At 39.3% G+C, this 20,497-nt stretch overlaps 1 protein-coding gene across 4 annotated transcripts in view; it reads right to left on the reverse strand.

Moving 5' to 3' along the window:
* The window catches only part of npas2 (neuronal PAS domain protein 2), a 68,577-nt gene extending 48,551 nt beyond the window's left edge, over nt 1–20,026 (reverse strand). Inside the window, exons 1-3 of one of the 4 annotated variants that reach the window (XM_061248518.1) lie at nt 19,889–20,026; nt 13,604–13,701; nt 8,462–8,481 (exon numbers count right to left, since the gene is read on the reverse strand). The gene's annotated coding sequence lies outside the window, so the exon portion shown is untranslated. The remainder of the gene's footprint in view (nt 1–8,461; nt 8,482–13,603; nt 13,702–19,888) is intronic. The other 3 variants (XM_061248517.1, XM_061248516.1, XM_061248520.1) reach the window with 3 other exon arrangements.
* Nucleotides 20,027–20,497: the final 471 nt, after the last annotated feature.

Here is a 20,497-nt window from a genome sequence, read left to right on the forward strand (position 1 = left end):
ATGTATTAGGGATGTGCATGACAGGTCAGAATGATTTTCGAATAGTTCATGGCTATTGAGAACAAATATTTTAATATTCAAATTCCCCCAACAGCATTGCTTGTGTTTGTAGCACCACACTTTTCTTTTCCCAGTTAAGAATGTAGTGACAGGTAACAGCAACATACAATTCAGTGGTGAGTGCAGTCCATGCATCATTAGTTAAGGCTACCGTTTCAACATTGGGTAGGGTTTTGTGGAGTTCTCCAGGCATTATTAGCATAAAGCTTTTAGATTTACATGGTAATGATTTTATGGGATGGAACCGTAAGAACCGTAGTAGATTTACTGGTAATCAATGCCCCAACAATTAAAAAAACTCTACAGCAATGTCTCTCTTTCCATAAGTCTATCCATTACGTTTTTATGGATTTATCAAAATCTGTGGTCATTGGTAGTCACTAGTTTGTTTTCACACTCCAGATACCAGAGTTCCATTCTAAATGAAGCTATGTAGTGGGAACACATTAAGTGCTTTATTTAATTTGAAGATAATCCAGCGATAGCATACTTGAGATAAGAAGAATGCCAAGAGAAAACCAACAATCTTGACCAATGGTAATATTGAAGAACATATCAAACCTCATTTTAAAGATGCTTTTTGGATTTTAGAACATTCGTCATTCAGGTGTGTCAGACCTCAGGGAAAGCTCATTATGCATCATCAAATTTTAATACACGGTGGGAATGTTGCACCCAACACAAGACCAGTTTATAACAGAGAAATGTAGCTGTGAATTTAATGTGAATAGTTTGATTATTAATCTAAAATTGTGGAGTACAGAGCCAAATCAAGAAAAAAAAATTCTCTGTCCCAACTGACTTATGGAGCTCACTCTATGGTTCAATATATGCAAATACTGTATTTTCATTCTGTATGAGGTTATTGTGAATATAGTTTTACTAAAACTGTGAAATTTAGTAAGAGTACTGTATCATGCAGCATGCATTCTGTTTTTAGATAGATATCCTGACCGATAGCCTAAACTTTTTAATTTGTCATTCATAAACATGTTGAGAAATCTATCTCTAAATAATTAAGCATCTCTGAACGAAGAGAGAGTGGGTTGCTTTGATTTACACAGCAGAAAATCTGGTGGACCAGTCCTAATCACAAGGATAAATTAGTCATAAGCTTATTGTGTTATTGATGGCATTTTTAAGCTGCCAAGGGTGTTCATTAATGAGAACCCTTGATAGAACTCAATCCAAAATTTACCTGGGCAGAAAAGAAAGGTGAGTGCAATTGCATCTTGTTTCTGCAGAGATGGGTTCGACAAACAACGCTGTGTGTGTGTAAGCATGTGTGTGTGTTTATATTCTTATACTCTTGAGTTGGGATCTAAGGGCTTTTAAATAGGTGCCATGCCTCCATAATGAGTGCAGTAGTCATGCATGGGAAAAGCTTACCACTAGAAATAGGACAAATATAATCACTTTTTTCACAGAAATCAGAGAGGAGGCTCACCCAGTTACTAAGTATTGGAAATAAGAACAATGTCGATGCTGATTAATAAATACTGGCTATACTTGTGAAATACTGGGAGTTCTTGTGACAGGGGTGCCAGACTCAAGTCTCTGGGCACTTATGGTTTCCTTTCAAACAGTAGCTAATTAAGGCCTGGAAGATGGGTCTGTGGTGTGTGGATTCTGTAACCAATGGTACTGAAACACACCGACAAGTAGCAGATACTGGCCCTCCTGGACTGGATTCTGATACTACTCTCTTACAATATCTAGCCAGAACAGCCATGAGGTATATGGCAATTACAATTGCAGTTGTTCTATTTGATGCGACCTGAGTAGTCTGTAAAGGGTGGAGCTCCTCTTCGGTTTCTATGCAATGACAAGTTTGTCCTGTCCCTATTTCATTATCCCTGCTAACCACCAGCCCTACAACGTGTCAGACCAGTGTCTTTGTCATTCTGTGTAAATAAAATGAACCTCATATGCAAGTGGCTTTCAATATATTTCTGTCAGACGACCTATGAATTATTTCAGCTCTCCTCACTGCAGATGGATGAATGCGACTATAAAATGGGTCACTTTCTTGCAGAGTGTATTTCTGTCAAATTTACTGCAGATTAATGACTGACTTCAATTTTATGCCAGTCATAACGACACTGAGGAAGCCACACATGAACACTGTTTTATAATCCACAGACAGTAAAATGCCCAGTGTTAATTAGTCCAATAGGGACCATATGTATTCTGAAGTAGTTGATTTAACACTCAACGTTTTACTGTTTTTTTTCACAGGGCTTGGAACCAGACAAAGGCTAAGAATGATATAGTGTACAGTAGGGCATTGGCAAACTGGAGTTGATATTTACATCCATCCTTTGGATCTACTGTATATTATCAAAAAATAAGACCAAATCCACAGACTAATTTTTTTTTTTTTTTAAGTATTATTTATTTATTAATTTTTTTAACTAAACATATTTCTTTTCTGTCACATTAAAAATGCTGACAACTGATACCTTAAAAAAATCACATTTTTACACTCGACAATACCAGTCCTGGAGGACTGATGCGTACGTAGGATCTAAATCCCTCCAATGAACTGATTAGCTGTGTAGATTAACGGCAGTTCACGAGTAGATCAGATCATAAGAAAACACTTTTTAAAGAAATATAGCTAAAATGTGAGATCACATAAAGGATCGGGGCTGATGCAGAGTAGAGGTGGAAGTGAAATGTAGAAACAGCAGAACACCCCCCAGTTCCCCACCCATCCCAACCTCCACCCCCATCGGAGGAAGTGTGAGGTCACTCGTGGTTACCATCAATGAGCACCTGGGCTTCCCACTGTAAGAACCCACTTGGAGGAGGGCACATACACACACACACACACACACACACCACTATGAGGTGTGATTTAGAATTAGTTTTTCATAATTATGTCTTTATTTGCTGACTGCAGTTACGAATTTATGCTTGATGTTCCTGTCTCAGTTGTTGCACTTTTTGATTAATCAAAAGAACACACTGACAATGTGTATATAGCATATCAACATCCTAAATGACTCCTCTGACTGTATGTATCCCATAGTTATGTTCACTGTAGACCGGAAAAAAGACACATATTCAAACTAAATATAAATGCATCTATGGGCAATAAGATAGTTGTAGAAGTGAAGGTCAGAGAGAATAAAGGCAGTCATTCTTCAGAACAACTTTAACGAACATTGTCATGGCAGGCCATAACTGTTAAAATATGATATAATAAGGGCCAACATGTTTTGAATAAAGCGGACACCCTTTTTACAAAGGCTTATTATGCTACGATATTATGCACTGACCCTCTGTTAAAATAAAGGCAAACGGTGATACCCTAGCTAAGAGACACATGGCAGGCTAAAGATTTATTATTCCCAAATTATATTTCAATAATCTGTTTCTGTTGAATTCCAACCCTATTATGGCTCAGTTCATCTTTATTTTGTTACAGTGATTTGCAGTGAAATCGTTCAGTAGAATATTGTTATGTTTATGTCTTAATTTGTATGTGGTTCAAGTGAACTGGCTTTCCAGTCCCCAATGTGCAAGATTTTACTGTGATAACATTAGAGACCTTCGTATATTTGGGGGATTGTACAGTGGAAAACTCCAGGCTGGTGGTGGCAAGTGTTTCTGGGCCAGATAGACAAGACCAAATGCATCTTGTATGATTCATACAGAATGACCAATCTTTTTTGTTGCATTATTCAGAATCCACCCACATGGAGATTAACTCCTCTTGGTTATGTAGGTCAGACAATTCAATAATGGGATGAGAACCTGTTTTCATAAATTATCTCTCTATTAAAATGGCAATGTCATAGCAGGTTTCTACGTATGTCTAAACCTAGCTGATGGGGTTGTACTTGGAAAAGGAGCCTTTTTTTAATACTGCAAGGAAAGTGTAATGGACATTTCAGCCTGATGTTTTAGCATCATATTAGCTACTGGCTGTGTGTGTGTGTGTGTGTGTGTGTGTACAGTACCAGAAAAAATATAGATATAAGGCCCTTCTCTGCAGTTGCTCTACATTTGAGCCAGCATTAAAATCCCCGCCTCTCTATTTTTGCTCTTGTCCTGCCTCTCAGACAGTCCACGGAAGTGTTCTTCTCCTTTTGTTGTTATGGCAACTTCTCACTGCAGAAGTGCATGAGCCTTTTCCACCTTGATGAGCAGAGACATGGAAGTGGCCTCCAATTGGGGGTGTGGATTCAATGAGGCCAGTGAGGCTGTATTCATGTGCGTGTTCAAACAAGGTCATACATGTACACCAGCATAAGCCCAATGACTGTCATATTTGGAAGATAGCAGAAAGCAAGCCCTCACATGCCCATAACTGTTTCACAAAGGACTGAATGTAAGAGCAAGTCCTTGTACGAAAAAAGTGGAAGCCATGAATGGCAAAAAAAACCCCATTTGATCTGTGAAGCTCATACTTGCATTAATGCATTTAATTTTGTCACCAACAAAATTTCCCAAGACTAAAATAATGTTCCACATAACACTTTCAAAATTTCTATAACTTTAAATATATCTTCACCTAGACTTCCAGATAAAAAATGCCCATCATGCAATGGTTTCATTTAAGTACCTGGACCACAAACACACATTACAGCTCATAAATAGCAGGAATCGTTCCAAGTGTCCGATGAACCAGGGATAAGGAATAACAATCCAAAGGTAAAATATAAAATTATGAGGAATATTCAGATACTGTAGTATTCCTTTTTGTAACTGTAAAATGTCAAATGAGAGCAGACACAAATGTTTGAAGCATATGTCAAAAGAAGAATTTTCCGGAGCAGAAATTTTCAATATGGGTAAGATTCTGACATGAGGAACCATGTCAACCAGCTCTGCAATGCATCTGAGATATGCATTTCCTTACTTCAGATACACAATCACCTAAGTCTGAAATGGGTCCCTATATGAATAACAGTCAATTTCAGTTTATCTCAATAGACACTTTTTCCACTGTAGCTCCAAAACTGTAGCTCATAGTAAGTGTTATGTCTTGAAGCCTATGAAAATGTAGTCTTGCCATTTATAATGGAACAATTCAATAGTCACCAAGAAAACCCTTAAAAACTGTGTGTGCTTGTGCATGTCTGTGTGTGTGTGTGTGTGTGGGTGCATGTGTGATAATACTGTCCATCACCATAATTACATTTCACTGGAATGCTGACGTGAATTTAATTTCTTTGTATAGTTTGCTTTTTGGGGGGCTACTGTGTAATTATAGGATTCATATCACTCCTCAAAAGGCTGTCAAAAATAAGTACTGTAATTTTAGAGGCCGTTGCCAATCATAGCCTTCTCAGTTAGGCACCAAAGTGACCAGCACCGAAGTGACCAGCATTTTCATATTCCTTTACAGTTATTCCTCATGAGATGCTGACAAAATTTTCTGAATCAAAATACAAATGAAATGCAAAACATAATCATTGCCATAACACTCAAAAATAGAGAATTAGACAGAAGAACAGCCATAACCTTGCAACAGATCTTAAGTTTATTCTGCTGTTTACAGAGAGAAATAACAAAAATCTATTGGACATAGGCCTACTGTGTCAATGTCAGCTGTTGTGTACTGTTCATTCAGTGCTTCGCTGTAGGTGAAAATGACAGCTCAGATGCGTGATAATCCATCTAAATATCATACAGGATGCACGGATAGTGGGCTCTGAAATATAAAGCCCTGTGACTGCACCCCCAAAAGGGAGCTTAGTGGCTATATTTAGCGACGCCGAAAAGGAACACGTCTGTTTCCCCTCAAGTGGAATGAATCTCAGGCAGGAGATCAGCTGAGTGGAACTCCCAGCCGAAAAAGACGGCTCAAATAGTTTGCTTGTAAGTAAACACGGCGTAATCCTGCAGGAGCTATGTACCCCTTGAAGTTAAGGGGGCCAACATCTCACAAAACTGACCAAATCATGACCTGACACCAACCATTAAACTGGGAATAAAGAAGCACGTTTGCAAAGGTGGCCTGACACACTGTGATATTTTATAGAAAAAGACATTTATCCATTTATAGATATACGTGAGCCATATAGGATGACACATGCAATTAATATCGTTTTCTTTTTACATTTCCCTGAATGACATCAATGACCAGCCAATGGGCTGCCATATTATAAGCATATCTCTGTTGGTGGTTGTCCCATGTTCTTTCCACGTCATTTTGTCAGCCCATATGGGCTTTCAAGTTACTGGACCATAGCCCCACTCATTCAAATCTAGGAAACCGCTGTGCTGGAAGTGCCATCCTTTTCCATTTGACCGAAGTGTTTCTTCATGCTACAAATGCTCCGATTACTTTTGTTTCGGCTTACCAAACCAGGCTGAGCAAGAACAGACATTTAAAGGTACAATAGGTAATTTCGGACTTCTAACGGTGAAGAGAGGAATTGCAGCAACAAACACCCTCAAACCACAACACTGTTCATCCCTCCCCCTTCTCTGTGAATGCGCTGATGTTGAACCCCCTCACACCATTGTCTGTGGCAATTAGAACCAATTTTCAATCAATGAGCTTGAAATATGGTACAGCTATACAATGTTTTGGTAGAGTGTTGGTATACCCAAATTTAAGGACTATAAACACAGGCAGAGGGTGAGCCAACATGTCAGTGAGCCTTTTTCAATGATAGGAAGGGATTTACAATGATCTTGTAACAATGTTTCAACACAAAAATCTTACCTATTGTACCTTGAAAAAAGAGCTGTTTTAAGAGTTCAAGAACGATCAAATGCAGTATATAAAAGTAAAAGTTCCTCAGTTACCTTGAACATATCACTATGTAAAAGTGCAATGAAAAATGTGGCCTCATACTGGCCAGAGCAAGGTTTTTCACAGCCCCACATTATGACAATAATTATTATGCCATAAGTGGTGTGAGAAAGAATATGTGGGTCACCGCTTTAAGGTGCTGGTGTGAGAGTGCTCAAGCCCAGGAGCTTTGAGTAGCAGCTCTCCGGGTGGATCTTTAATTGAATTGCGGGCCGCCTTAAGGTCGAGGGTTTATCAGGGCACCCTCCCACAATGCAGAGGGACCCCGCCATTTCCTCAGGTACGTTTCAAATGCGGACGGCAAGGGAAATTAATCCCGCCATTCAGCTGTCTGACCCCACCGATCTGAAGTGGGAAGCAAAGACTCCATGGAAAATGTGATCATCCGTGTCCTTCACACAAAGCCCAACTCGTTTTTCCATTTTGTATGAGGTAATTTTCAACATACCTCAGACCCCACTTTTCTCCGATGGTCAACGCTTTCCATTCCTTGATTACTGAGAGTGATCATATTCCTTATGGAGACTCAGACATGTATTATAGGCAAGCAGAGATACACACTGAAATAACATCTGCTTATCCTCAAACCATGCTAATTGACAAAGGATAATCTCTCGCAAAGAAGCCATGAAGCAGAGGTTTTCAAACTCCGTTCTAGGGACCCACTCCATAAGCTGGTTTTTACACTCAATGAATACTTTATTGGGTATTTATTAGACTTATTAAGTCTTCTGCTGGTGTAGCCTATCCACTTAAGGAGGTTTGACAGGTTGTGTGTTCAGAGATGCTCTTCTGCATACCACTGTTGTAATGTGCGGTTATTTGTGTTACTGTCACCTTCCTGTCAGCTTTGACCAGTCTGGCCATTCTCCTCCCTGACTGCTCTCATTAACAACGCCTTTCTGCCCATGGAACTGCTGCTCAATGGAAGTTTTTTGGGGGGTTTTTTTTGCACCATTCTCTTCAAATTCTATGATCTAAGTGACTTTGACCATGTAATGATTATTGATGGAAGACAGGGTGGTTTGATTATCTCAGAAACCTTTGATTTTTGAAATATTGATTTTTGCTGAGTCACTGAATTTTGTGAAAAACAACAATGACCTGCTTGGTGTTAAAATAACTTTAAAGGAAAAAAACTTACTGAGGAAGTTGAACACATTTTCAACAAACCTTAATGTATTGAGAGATAGTCTATAACAAAAACCAGCATGAGCATAGTTTAGAAACCTCTGCCCAAAAGCATACTTTTGATGGCTGTACACATTAATGGTTTGTGATAATACACTGGCCAAATCCTTTGGTCTTATCAGAGGTGTTTTGTAGGACATGGTGTTTACAGAATATAGGAGTGCCCTTTGATTAATTATGATTTTACACACCGGATGTTGCTACTGCCACTCCCTGTTTATTACATTTAGAAGAAAAGGGAACAACAACTTTACTGTTTATTTCCACTGCGCATGCACAAAGGCGTATTCTACAAAGACCATACATTCAACATATTCCGCAGCTAAAAATAAGCAAAAACCTTCAACAGCAGAAGCACGATTCCTTGGAAAACATCCCAACATCTTGCCCAAGGTGCTAACTGCAATCTTCAAAATTCAAGTGATGTGAACTCACCCACACGTCAATTCCAAAATCTGATAAGAAAAAATAATTGAGGTCATTCATATGAGGCACTGTCACACACTGATTGTGAAACAGTCTTTGTGAGGGCAGGCTTGTGCGGCCACACCCCAGTGGACCATGACCCGTTTCCATTCTGAGACAAAGGTAAAGCCTGAACTGACAAGATTAGCAGTTTGTGACAGGAATAGCCAAAAGCAAGAAGGTAAGAATAGCACAATTAGAAGACACCAATGTCTGGCAGATGCTTAGAGAACTAGAATAGCACACCTCAGTTTGCACTTCTAACCTAGTGAGCTTGCCCTTTATAAAAAGTATGCACTGCATTGTGCATACAGACCAGTCTGTGTTTACCGACAACAGTCATCTAATAGGACCCTAGTAGTCAGGAGCCTGTGGGCGAGGAACAGCAAAGTGAACTTCCCTCTTTCATCTGGTAATCTAAATCCAATACAAACATACGCATTCAAAGAAATGACCGGCCATGAGCCACCCTTTTTCTGAATGACACTTTGAAGGAAAAAGGGAAAAGACATTTCACCGTCTTAATTACGGCCTAATAGTTTTTGTCTAGAGCGACCGAGGGCAAAGACTAAACGGTAAGAAGCAGGGGGAGGCCACATCCGCGGAGCAGAGAGGGGAATGACGTCTGTACTATTGGTTATATAACTGTAGATGAACATTTCATCAGTCACGGTTAAAAGGTTAAAGAGGGTGACATGAATACCAGACATACTCTCAGAAGTCATGTGTAGCATAGTTCCAGCAGGCAAATGAAGCCATCACCAAGCAATCAGAAGAATGCTACTGCCCTGGCTGGCTTCAGGCATCGGCTGCAGTTTTCATCATCAACGGAACTTCTGTGACTCCCTCAACTGTGTCTGCTCCTCATCTTTGTGCTGAGTTCAAGGGTGCCTGTATGTGTGTATGTGTGTGTGTGTGTGTGTGTGTGTGAGACAGTGTGATTGCGTGTGTGGTTGCATGTGTGTATGTGTGTGTGTGTGTGTGTGTGGGTTTGAGTATGTTAGAAATCTTGAGCTTGTTGGAAATAATTTGCTAAAAATTACACTTCTTTCATTTCTCATTCTTAAATCAAAGAACTACATTGAAAATATGGAAGACCACACATAAAATCAGCACCTAAAACCTACAAGAGAGATGCATTCAAGTTGACTGCTTCAATATTTCTCCATAGGTTACAACACTTTTGAACTTCAAAATAATTTGTTCTAGTTTCATACCTGATACCACCAGTGCAGTATATAGTATATAGAAAACAGTATATAGAAGAGTAATTTGAGAATGCCATTGTAATGTTATTTTTGGAATATAAAAACAATATATAACAATCCTTGCTTCGTAGTGGGATCGCAGTTATGATACAATAAAATAGCAGTCATAAGATTCTTTGAAAAAGTTTTAGGGTGCTTTCAAATGAAAATAATGCTTTAAAGCTGTACAACTATTTGGGATTTGGGTATTGTATCCAGGTTTGCGATTCACTGAAACACACCCATTTGCATGTTCACACCTGTGAATACTCATAATGACAGTTCTGGGTCTGTCTTTCCAGTAGAGGGCACTTCAATCCTTGAGTTCAAGCAATAATCCTTCTATTTTAATTAACAGAAGTCAATTTTATACAAAGGAGTTTTCTGAATTTGGTAAAGTAATCTGAAAGAAGTTCAAAATTGGCCTCTTTTTGTGGATAATTCCTGTTATTTAACCAATGTAGGTCACTGTGAAATTGGTTTTGCATCCTGGACGTAGACTGATGAGGCAGACACTTCAGATTCAGCCACCATTTCACAGTGGCAGTATGTTGAGCTGAACCATGCAATACTTCCAGGGAAAACTTCACCTAATATATTCTGATATAATATAGCAACTAATATATTCATTATGTATTTATTTTGAAATAGTGGTGATGGGAATTTCTAAAAAGAAATAATAGAATTGTTTGATGTTGATTTATGAAACTCTCCCAGGTTTCCAAGAGTGGCTATTACTGCGCTTTGAACAATAAGTAGGCTATTTTTCAGCCAGAGTGACATATGTCTTAAAAGTTATTTTGTCAGCTATCTTTACCAGGTCAGTTCTATTATAAATGACTACTTCAAAAACATTTCCTCATATATCACTTCGGACACACTCAAGAGCTCATATGTTTTGACATCTTAACGCAATGATTTCGCAGCACACCATTGGATCCTCAGAAACCTGCTGCCATTGGTGTATGGCAAATGGGGTCTGAGCATTCAGTGTAGCTCAACAAGGAAACGCCGGCTTTCTTAAAGGAGCAGTGCACTGTAGTCAGCCTAGTGCCACTGTAAAGCTTCCCTCCATTTCAGCATGGCAAGTCACACTAAGCCGCTCGAGCAATCTTCTGACTGGCATTCATTTTAAGCTTGCAGGACACGGCCTAGTAACCTACTTTCCCCACAGAGCGTTCTGTAACATCTGAGACGGGGCTGCAGTGTCATCACTTACTAAATGTTCACATATGGCAACTTTTTAGTCAAAGGAGAAGACAATCCTCTCCTTAGGGAAACAGCCATGAAGCCTAGTGCTACCTAGAGCAGAGGGACGGTTGATCGAAAACCATAACCTGGGTTACCAGGGATCACATTCTCATTTCTTCTCTCTCACAAGGCACCTGGATTTATGACAAAGTAAAATGCATCTCTGCTGCCCGTAAACAACATGGCTCATTCTGCTCCTCTTCTTGTTGAATCTCTTACAGAATTGTAGCACTTTGTGAGGTTGGGAGCTGGGGGCTGTTTCTGCAGCTGGTTTGAGGTGCACAAGCAGCAAAGGGGCTGTACTGCCAAAACCAACCAAAACCAAAATCAGCTTGAAAAAAACACAGGCCGTTGCTTGAGTGAGAGTGAGAGTGAGAGTGAGAGAGAGAGAGAGAGAGAGAGAGAGAGAGAGAGAGAGAGAGATGGATATCCAGTCAGTAAGTATGAGACACTAAATGATTTACTTCATCTGTATTGATGTAACTCATTAACCTCGTTCTGGCTCACAAGTGGCTCAAAGACGTAACAGCTGCCTCCTAACACTGTACCAGAATCTACAGAAACAATTAGGGGACTTGTAAAGGGCAGCTAGCACCCAAGAGGAACAGCACAGTACACAGTGACGGGCACAGGCTACAGTGCTCAGCTGGCAGAAAACACTGCACCCCTTTGGTCAACATACAGTATGGTTTATACGGTTTGTTTTTCTTTACCAGCGCTATCTTTAACTGAGGAGATGGGTGTCCCTTTTCAGTCCAGTGTCCTGCTTTTTAAAACGTAACCCGGGCTGTTGAGTGCCTCATTCAGTTAAGGCATCGGTAGCTCCATCGGGCAATGCACAATTGCCCATTGCATCGAGAGTATGGTAGGGTTCAGTCAGTTTGGGGTCTGCGTTTCATTGCTAGCTTGCCACCCCCACTGGTTGATCAGGTGCCCCTGGACTGCATGCCAAATATGAATGGTCTTCCTCTAGTTCCATTCTCTACGAAACTTGGCTGTGTACTGTGGTGTGTAAATAAGAAGACTGGGGACACGTTTCGGGGGAGACCGGCGGTTGTCGCTTTCTCCCTAATCGGCAGTGAGGACCACACATGAGAGTGGCTGTGGTTGCAGATAGTTAGCCCTTCCAAATTAGGGTGGAAATTAGACATGCTCAGCCTCACATCAGATGTCCCAACATCAATACAGAAGGTTCAAATCAGGTGCCATAGCATCTCTGCCATTCCAGAGGCTAATGTTAGATGTAGAGAACTGAGGTGATGACTGTTGAATTGCACAATACCATACACGGCATAACGTTCAGTGTTAAATCAACTCTTACAGTGTCTATATGAGTCCGCTATATGAGTTGAACTAACGGTGTAGATTGTTGCATTACTTATGAAATTCCCAGTTATATTTTATTCTATCACCACTCATCTCTGATTGGCTGCAACAACGGATAGTTTCCTAAGAAAGGCAAGCCAGAAATAATTTTCCCCTCTCCAGCTGAATGGGTGCTGACATCGTACTGACGCACACATTCAGGTGCACTGAGGAAGAATACCCAGTCACCTCGCTCTGACGTACAGCTAGTCCCTGTCTGCCTACCATAATTTCATTTCCTGGAGCCTCAAGGACCCTATGCTCGGTGAACTGACACAGACACACAGACACAGACAGACGCACACACACACACACAGAAAGATGACACAAGGTGAATGAAAAATTTTCCATCCTCATGGCTGGCAGCTGGTTGGAGAGAGGAGGCACAAACCTCACCTTTCAACTGATTCTTGTCATTGCCATTTACTTGCCTCAATTAACAAATTTGTAAACGAATGTCAAGTGATTGCCAGTTTAATTCAGGGAATATCGATGTGGTAAATCGTGTCATTCTGATCTAATAAGACCGAGTGGACTGGACTTTTGCCTTCACACAATCAACTTTTACAAAAAAATTGGTGTTTTCACTTATTCATTTACAACAATGTCAACTGGATTCTCAGGGGCCAGGATAAATGTAAGTGTTTTAAATCAGAAAATGAAGAAGTAAACTACCTTAACCTTTCCACCTGATTTAGCACTGATTGTTTGGAGTGGAAAGCCAGGACCATTATTTTAGTGCAGAACATCAAATGAGCATTTGACTTAACATTCTCTCTTAACATCAACTGTATCTTACTGGGGCTCAATATTTCCTCTGTTACTTTTGGCAGTATAAAAGCAATCTTAATTGAGTCCTGGATCCATGGAACTTGACAGATGGTGAATTTGTCACTCATAAACAGCATCACACAGACCATTTAATCAACAATTTACATATACCCAGAGTGACTAATACAGCCTCAGCACTTGAATTACTTTCTATTTCCTGCCCTCTAAATGTCACATTAACCTAATTTTTCAAACATTTTGACATTTTTCTTGCCAATATCATTTAAATTGCAAAATCACGGTTGTACGTAAACAGATGCTGTCACTAGGAGTCTTAAACCTGATTTATCCTTCTGCGTTGAATCTACGCAAAACCCCACAGCATATGTACCGCGTAGCCGCATTCCCTACACCGTAGGCTACGGAGCCTGACGGGCACTGCGCCAGAAACGTAACTACACATCGCGGTGACGCATACCGCAACAACTGTGATTGGTCCACTTGGTCGGATCACATTTCCTCCAACGCATTTCCGGCTGCCCCGCCTTTGATCCGCTCACTTTCAGTCGCCTGTGGCTGTGGGCGAAACCAAAGTTAGCTGACTTGATGCCTCGTTGCCAGATCAGTAATCCGTCCTTCGAAGGCGACTTCAGAGGTGCCTTCCCAGCACGCTATTCAGACGCACTTTGAAGACGTCAGAGCAAATGTAATTACGTGATGCATAATTACAACTACATTGTTTGAATTACACAAAGAAACTCAACACCGTGGCATAGAAACCCAACCGCCAACTAGCGTTTTGGCAGTATGGTTGCATTCAGACACCCCAGTGAACATGTATAAATGCCCACAATGTCGTAGGCCACTTGCGTAGGCTCTACGTAGATTAAACGCAGAAGTATAAATCAGGTTTAATGCAGGTAATCATGCAAATGAGGGGGATGGAGCTTTTAAAGGATTACAAATCACTTAATTATCAGTTTTACTAAAACAAAGAGCTGTAGGTTTACTTGACCTAAAAACACACTCCAGCACTTTTACATTTAACTTGTGTTTATTATTTACACTTGAGTCACTGGCATAGTAATTATGTGTGATTTTAAGGCTTTTTTCTGTTGTTTCTTAAACACGCATTTCCACAACCAGGAATTATTTGACTTGAAACACGGTATTTTCAAATCTGTAATCTGTTCCTAAAACTTTTCAGCATATTCAAATATATTATGAATGGCTAATAATTATGATAGAAGAATTGGGGTGTCTAATTTTCATGTACAGGGCAAATTATTTCAGAGTAAACATATTGTAAATGGAATTATACTGGCCATCCTATTTCTCATTTCATTTTATCTGTGAATCGTATTGCACTGACCTATATCAGATGCAACTTTGATAATCAAACATCATGTTATATGTATAAAAATGTTTGTATAATGGCATGCATGCAAAGCACATTTTATTAATAAATTGATGAAGACTATTAAAGGGCAAAATAAAAGAGAACTATTATTGTAGCCTGCCAGGCCAATGAGAACATCCACCAGGCCAACAATATACTTCATTCTGAGCCAAAAATAAAGCCAAATATACATATGTTGAAATCAAGAATCATTTGTGCTTGGGCGCCACTGTGCAGTGTTGTTCCTAAATGTGAGTTAACCAACCTCTGTGTCGTTGTCTGGGATTTGTTGCAATGAGAGAGCCACTGCTGGTAGAGTCCCTTTCTGTTACTGTGAAGCAACAGTGCAAGTGTTGGCTATGGGACTTTGGGACGATTTAACCCCACTACATACATTTTCCTGTCAGGGTATTGTACCACATTTGGTTAGTTTAGCCTGAATTCTGGAAGGCCCAAATATAATCCAACAAAATGATTGTACAGATGTAGTGAAAGTGATTCCTAAAGAGGTGATAAATGTCAATATTTGACTACACTATTCTTTTAGAGTTTAGCACCAGTTTTTAAAAACATTTTTAAATAACAAGGTACCTTTAAGAACTGGTAACAATGTGTGGTTTTACAGTTCGGTTAGCAATGCAAATTTGAATATCCAGGAGGTCATATCCAGGAGTATGTGTGTCATGATTCTAAATTTAGGTTTTGTTGCATAGAGTTGCCCAAAGAACTGTATGGGTTCACAAGTGGGTTTCAATGTGACATGAAACATTCAGTTTAAAAAATGGTTGATACTTAAGAGGCAAAGTGATTTAAAAGCAAATCTGTTTGCACGAGTGGTTCTTACATGAGGCCCAATGACTGCATTTTCGAGTTTCGGTTTTCATTGACCATTGACTGGTCGTATGGAAAGGTCTGTTGGTAAAGCTGTGTTTTTTGTCCGATCGAGTAACCTTCCAGAAAATGTCATGGGTTGTCGGTGCATTATACAATACAAAACCTATTCTGTAAGTCAGCAAGCATGCATGGGCCCATTTTCCAAAACACTATTGAAATAACAAATACAATTCTAGAATCATTGATAAATTGGCACAATATTCCCAGCTTTACATGAAAATCATGAGTTACGCTCACATTGGATGTGAGAACATTAACACCAGCTCACACAAAATCAGGCATGCCAGTTTCCATAGTCAGAGGACAAGTCAATATGCTGAACATTCCTACACATGATCCAGTCAAATTAATGAAAAAAGCAATGCATATGATATATCCTACCACAAAGCTGCACAATATAAATACATCTTAATTAATGCTTGAAATTTTCAAAGAAATATGAATTAAAATGAAATAACTACGTAACTGTATATATGCAGCCTATCATGGGTGGGGAGGTGGGGGGTGGGAGTCCTTTGCGAGGGGGAACCTATTATATTACTTCATGTAATGATATTAATGGTTTATGTTTCTCTTTTTGAGATGTGTTCTAGATGCACTCTGCACTCTCTGGAATGTTGTTAACCTGGTCTGGCAATGTTCGTAGTTCACCCAGTTCACCATAGCAGTTTACCCAGAGTACTATCTATGTATGCATCCAGAATTTTGCCGAGATGAGATTAATTTTCTTGATTGTATTACTTTTTTAGATGTAGTTCACTGTGATATAATGGGCCTCTATGGACCTCATCACTTTTCTGGTAATCAATGGGCTGATCATTTACATTCAAAAGGCTCAACTGCAACATGTGTTTCCAAATACAATGCCACAGTTATTCACAAACATCAACAGAGCTGAAAAATTCATGTTTTAACTATTTCTTTGACTACTAGAACTTGCCAACTGTGTCCATGTAAGCAGAACTTTTAAAAAGTTTCTGGAGCAAAGTGTCAATTGTTTTGACCAGTGCTTTAGCCAGCTGCACTGCTTGGCTTTCTATACCAAAACATCATAGTGTACGTGTGAACTTTAGGCAGTGAAATTGTGCCAAGACAATAATATGATACAGTCGGAACTCTTTTGGCAATGTTGGACTACAAAGAAGACATGGACACTTTGCTCTAGAATGCTGATGTGCTTCGGCCAAGTTGCCGAGTACCAGTAATAGAATAAATAGTTCTCGATTAAAACGTGTATTTTTGAGGGCTATTGATATTCACAACTAACTGTGCCATTGTAATTAGAAGGAGATGTTGCTGTTTAGTTTTTCAAATGTACATTTTCGGTGCTTTGATTAACAGAAAGGGAGTTGACCATAGAGGTCCATCATCATGGTGAATGGCATCTAAAGGATTTGTCAAATCAAGAAAATTAGTCACATTTCAGTGTAGCTATCTGGGTGTACAGAGAGTACTTTGTTAAATGTAAACATACTTTATTTTTTTATGAGGTGAAAGCACTCATTAAAGCAAACAAACTTGGAGGTAAAGTAATGTGACTTTCACCCTCAGAGACTTAAGCTTATTTTGTCAGATTTTCCCTCCTTTTAATTTAACTTATAAGCCGTGACTCATTTTTTGAGAACAGTCTCAGCTACATGAAAAAGCCATTAAACAGTTATTTAATTGTATTATATGTGTGAACTGCAATGAAAGATGCAAAAAAGTAAAATTATTGTATTAGATAATACACAGCCAGCACATAATGTTTTCCAAGGCTTCTTATTAATATTTCTGTCACTCCAAGGCCTTGGCATGAGAAAAGAACCACAAACAATATAACACATCACAGAAAACATTAAATATTTATAAAATTATAAGCAGACCCAAATTGGAAAAACAAAACTCTGCCAAGTATTCAATTATATACATCTAACAAACAAACAAAATACATGTTACTAGCTTAACTAGTGGTAAACACACTATCTATACACTCCTAAAACATTCCTCCCTCCTCTAACTCCTTTTTGACAGAGCCAAAGTCGGAGATTCTTTGTAACTGAACTGCCCACATTCTTGATAGGGTATATCCTGTTCTGGTTTAAAACTGTGATTAGAGTGTCTACGGAAAGCTCTACAATGTTGTCAGTCAAAGTTATGGACCAAAGCAGTGCTTTGCTTTGCATTGGCAGATTTATGCCATACCCCACCCCAATTTGAATGCATAAATGACAGACTTTCTTTATTTAAAAAAATGTGATACACTATAACCATTGGCTCAGCGAGTGTCTTAGATTTTAAACGCATTTTACGGATCAAAAATGTATTCAGAAATGTTTGTTTTATTACGGTTTGATTAGGAGGAATGCTTTATTACCCACCAATGAAATAGAATTTTTCTGTGATCACATCTAAATGTCATTTAGACGGTAGGATCACAGGGCAGTAAAATCTTACTGCATTGAAGTGTAATTTATTTCCCCACATCCAATAATGAAATGAGGGCAGATTCAGTCATCATGCACAGGCCACAATCCTGACATTTTGACAACTCTGTGACACATGCTGGTTTAACATCTTGTGTAATTGTGTGAACCAGTGACCAGCAAACCAAAAAAGAGGCAAATGGTTGGACTGTGCAGTCCCACCAAACTTATCTGGCTGGTTGAAAACTCGACAGCAACATTCCAGAAAGGCAGACATCACAAGAACATTTTGGCAGTGGAATTGAAATTAATCAATGGAAAACTGCCAAGGTTTAAGTTACAATATCTCCGTTGTATAACATGTTGGGCCAAGGAAAATGCCCTCAGTTCCTGAACCTATGGCTCTTTATTACTATGTCACAGGGATAACTCTGCCTATTATGTCCTTTTCAAACTCCATAGCTGAAATATATTGTTTATTAACTGCTGCTATTAACAGTCTGCAAATCTGAAAATACACCTCTGACCATAGCATTATAAAAATGCTATATATGTTATACAAGCTGCTGAAAATATATTATTAAAACATGCATATTTCTTAATTGTACAGTCAACATAACAGTACAGTACAAGTTCCATTTAAAAATTGATTTAAATAAGCTGTGCCCTGATAGAGGACTGACATTTGGACATTTAAACCACGTACTGGTATTTTCATCATCCTGTAGTTCTCATGTGAACTGCAACAAAGAAGATATACTCTTTGTACTTTCTTCTCAATCAAATAACTCAAGGTTTTCAACGTGACAAAATGTAATAATTTATGAGAAATAATTCTGTATTTGACATATTTTACACTGCTGTGAAACACATGGCCCCAATTTCCACAATTTCACCAAAAATCACCCCTTTTATTGTGTCTTAATTTCGTACTGCACAAATACTGTGGACAAATACTATTTAGATAGACAGTGATAATCACTTCAGACAATTGACCTACTTAAACGAATTTCAAAATATCGTAGTTTTTCATCTTCATCATTTCATACCTGAATGTATTGTTTTAGAGGGATACTTTTTAGACAATGCTATAGAAATATTCAAATTGCTGGAACAGTACAGTGTGTGTTTGGAGGTGTATCTGCCTAGCCCATGGACTTTTTTAAATGAACAAAATGAAAAATGAAATGAAATGAGTTAAGCAGCCTAAAACCATAATCGTGCCATTCAAACGTATCTAGGCGGCCGGAATAGTAAAGGTAGCTAATTAGGAAAAGAGCTCTTGTTATGTAACTGGGCTGACGAGGGAATCATGAGCCAATCATGAGCCAATCATGACGTCACGCCTGAACTGGGTAAAAAAAAGTCCTGATCAAAGGACCTGCTTGTTTCGTGTAGATGTGTCCATAGTTCAGAGAACCGGCAAATAGGAGGCAGATGTATCTTGAAATGCCGAATGGACCCAATTTCTAACATAGAGGCCAGTAGAAATTAGATGATCCCGGTTAAAATGTGCTTGTTTTGAAAGATTTCCTAATTGAGTTGAATAGAGTACCACTTGTGTTGCAGCTAATTTGGGTTCACAGATGCGTCCATGAGTGACAACCCAGGTCATTAATAAAGAAATTACAATGACACGTAGGCTACGGACCCATAGGGTTCCAGCAATAATAATGTCGCGCTTCTGATAATAATGCCTCGTTGGTCTGAGATTCGGCTAGCGTGGTGCCGTTCGTCTTGTGTAACTTTCAGATAGGCTTAATGTTCACGAATACAAGTTCATATTTCGGAACTTCTTAAAAGTAGAGTCGGGCTATCTTGAAATCGGGAAAAAAGGCTGCATTGTAGCCTATGTGCACTAATATGTGTTATGGTCATAGGAACGTTTCAACTATAAATAAACGGATAGATATGCTATTAGTAGCAACAGCGGTGCTTATGGTAACCCGTTATAACTGTGATTAACATAATCAGACCATTGAAGCTCGAAGCCAAAAGGCTACTGTATGCTATTACATGTTTAGCAACACAACAGAAGAAAGTGCGGAGAGGTCGATACACTTACCCGAGTCAGAGCAGCAAGAAGAAGCAGATTCCAGTTCAATGGAGCAATCTTATGAAGAATTCAAAAAGGTCTTACCTCCCCACCCCGTTCTTACTCATGAAAGATTGTTATATAACTGGCACAGTTTCTGTGCGCAGTGAGTTGCAATCGTTTTTTTCATTCACCGATGTTCATTTCCCACCCCACATGTTTTACATCAGCAGTCGTCGTCGCCCCATGTAAGGTATGAAAGGGGAGTGACCACAGGGAGTGCGTAGTATCCGGATATGATAAAGATGGAAAAAGGCGCACAGGGAACCATACGAATAGCCCTTCCCGGCCAGCGAGCTGTTTGAGAGCGTCTTTCAATGTCATCCCCGGAGAATTAAGGACACGCGTTTCCAACCACACTGTAAAGTCGGCAGTTAGACCTTAGACGATTTGTTCAACTTTGGTTGAGAGTGTACGCGTCGGCTGGCCCAAATCGCCTTACGCTGTGATGTAGGCGATTTAAATTTCATAGAGGGTCTGGGTCAAATATGCGATTGCTTAGAAGAAGAGGGTTGCCGTTGAATTTCTGGCGCAACATATTCGGAATTAGGGGGTTCTCGCACAAAGCATTATTACTGA

The sequence above is a fragment of the Conger conger genome, chromosome 7 (assembly GCF_963514075.1).
Source record: "Conger conger chromosome 7, fConCon1.1, whole genome shotgun sequence".
Taxonomy (NCBI): Eukaryota; Metazoa; Chordata; class Actinopteri; order Anguilliformes; family Congridae; genus Conger; species Conger conger.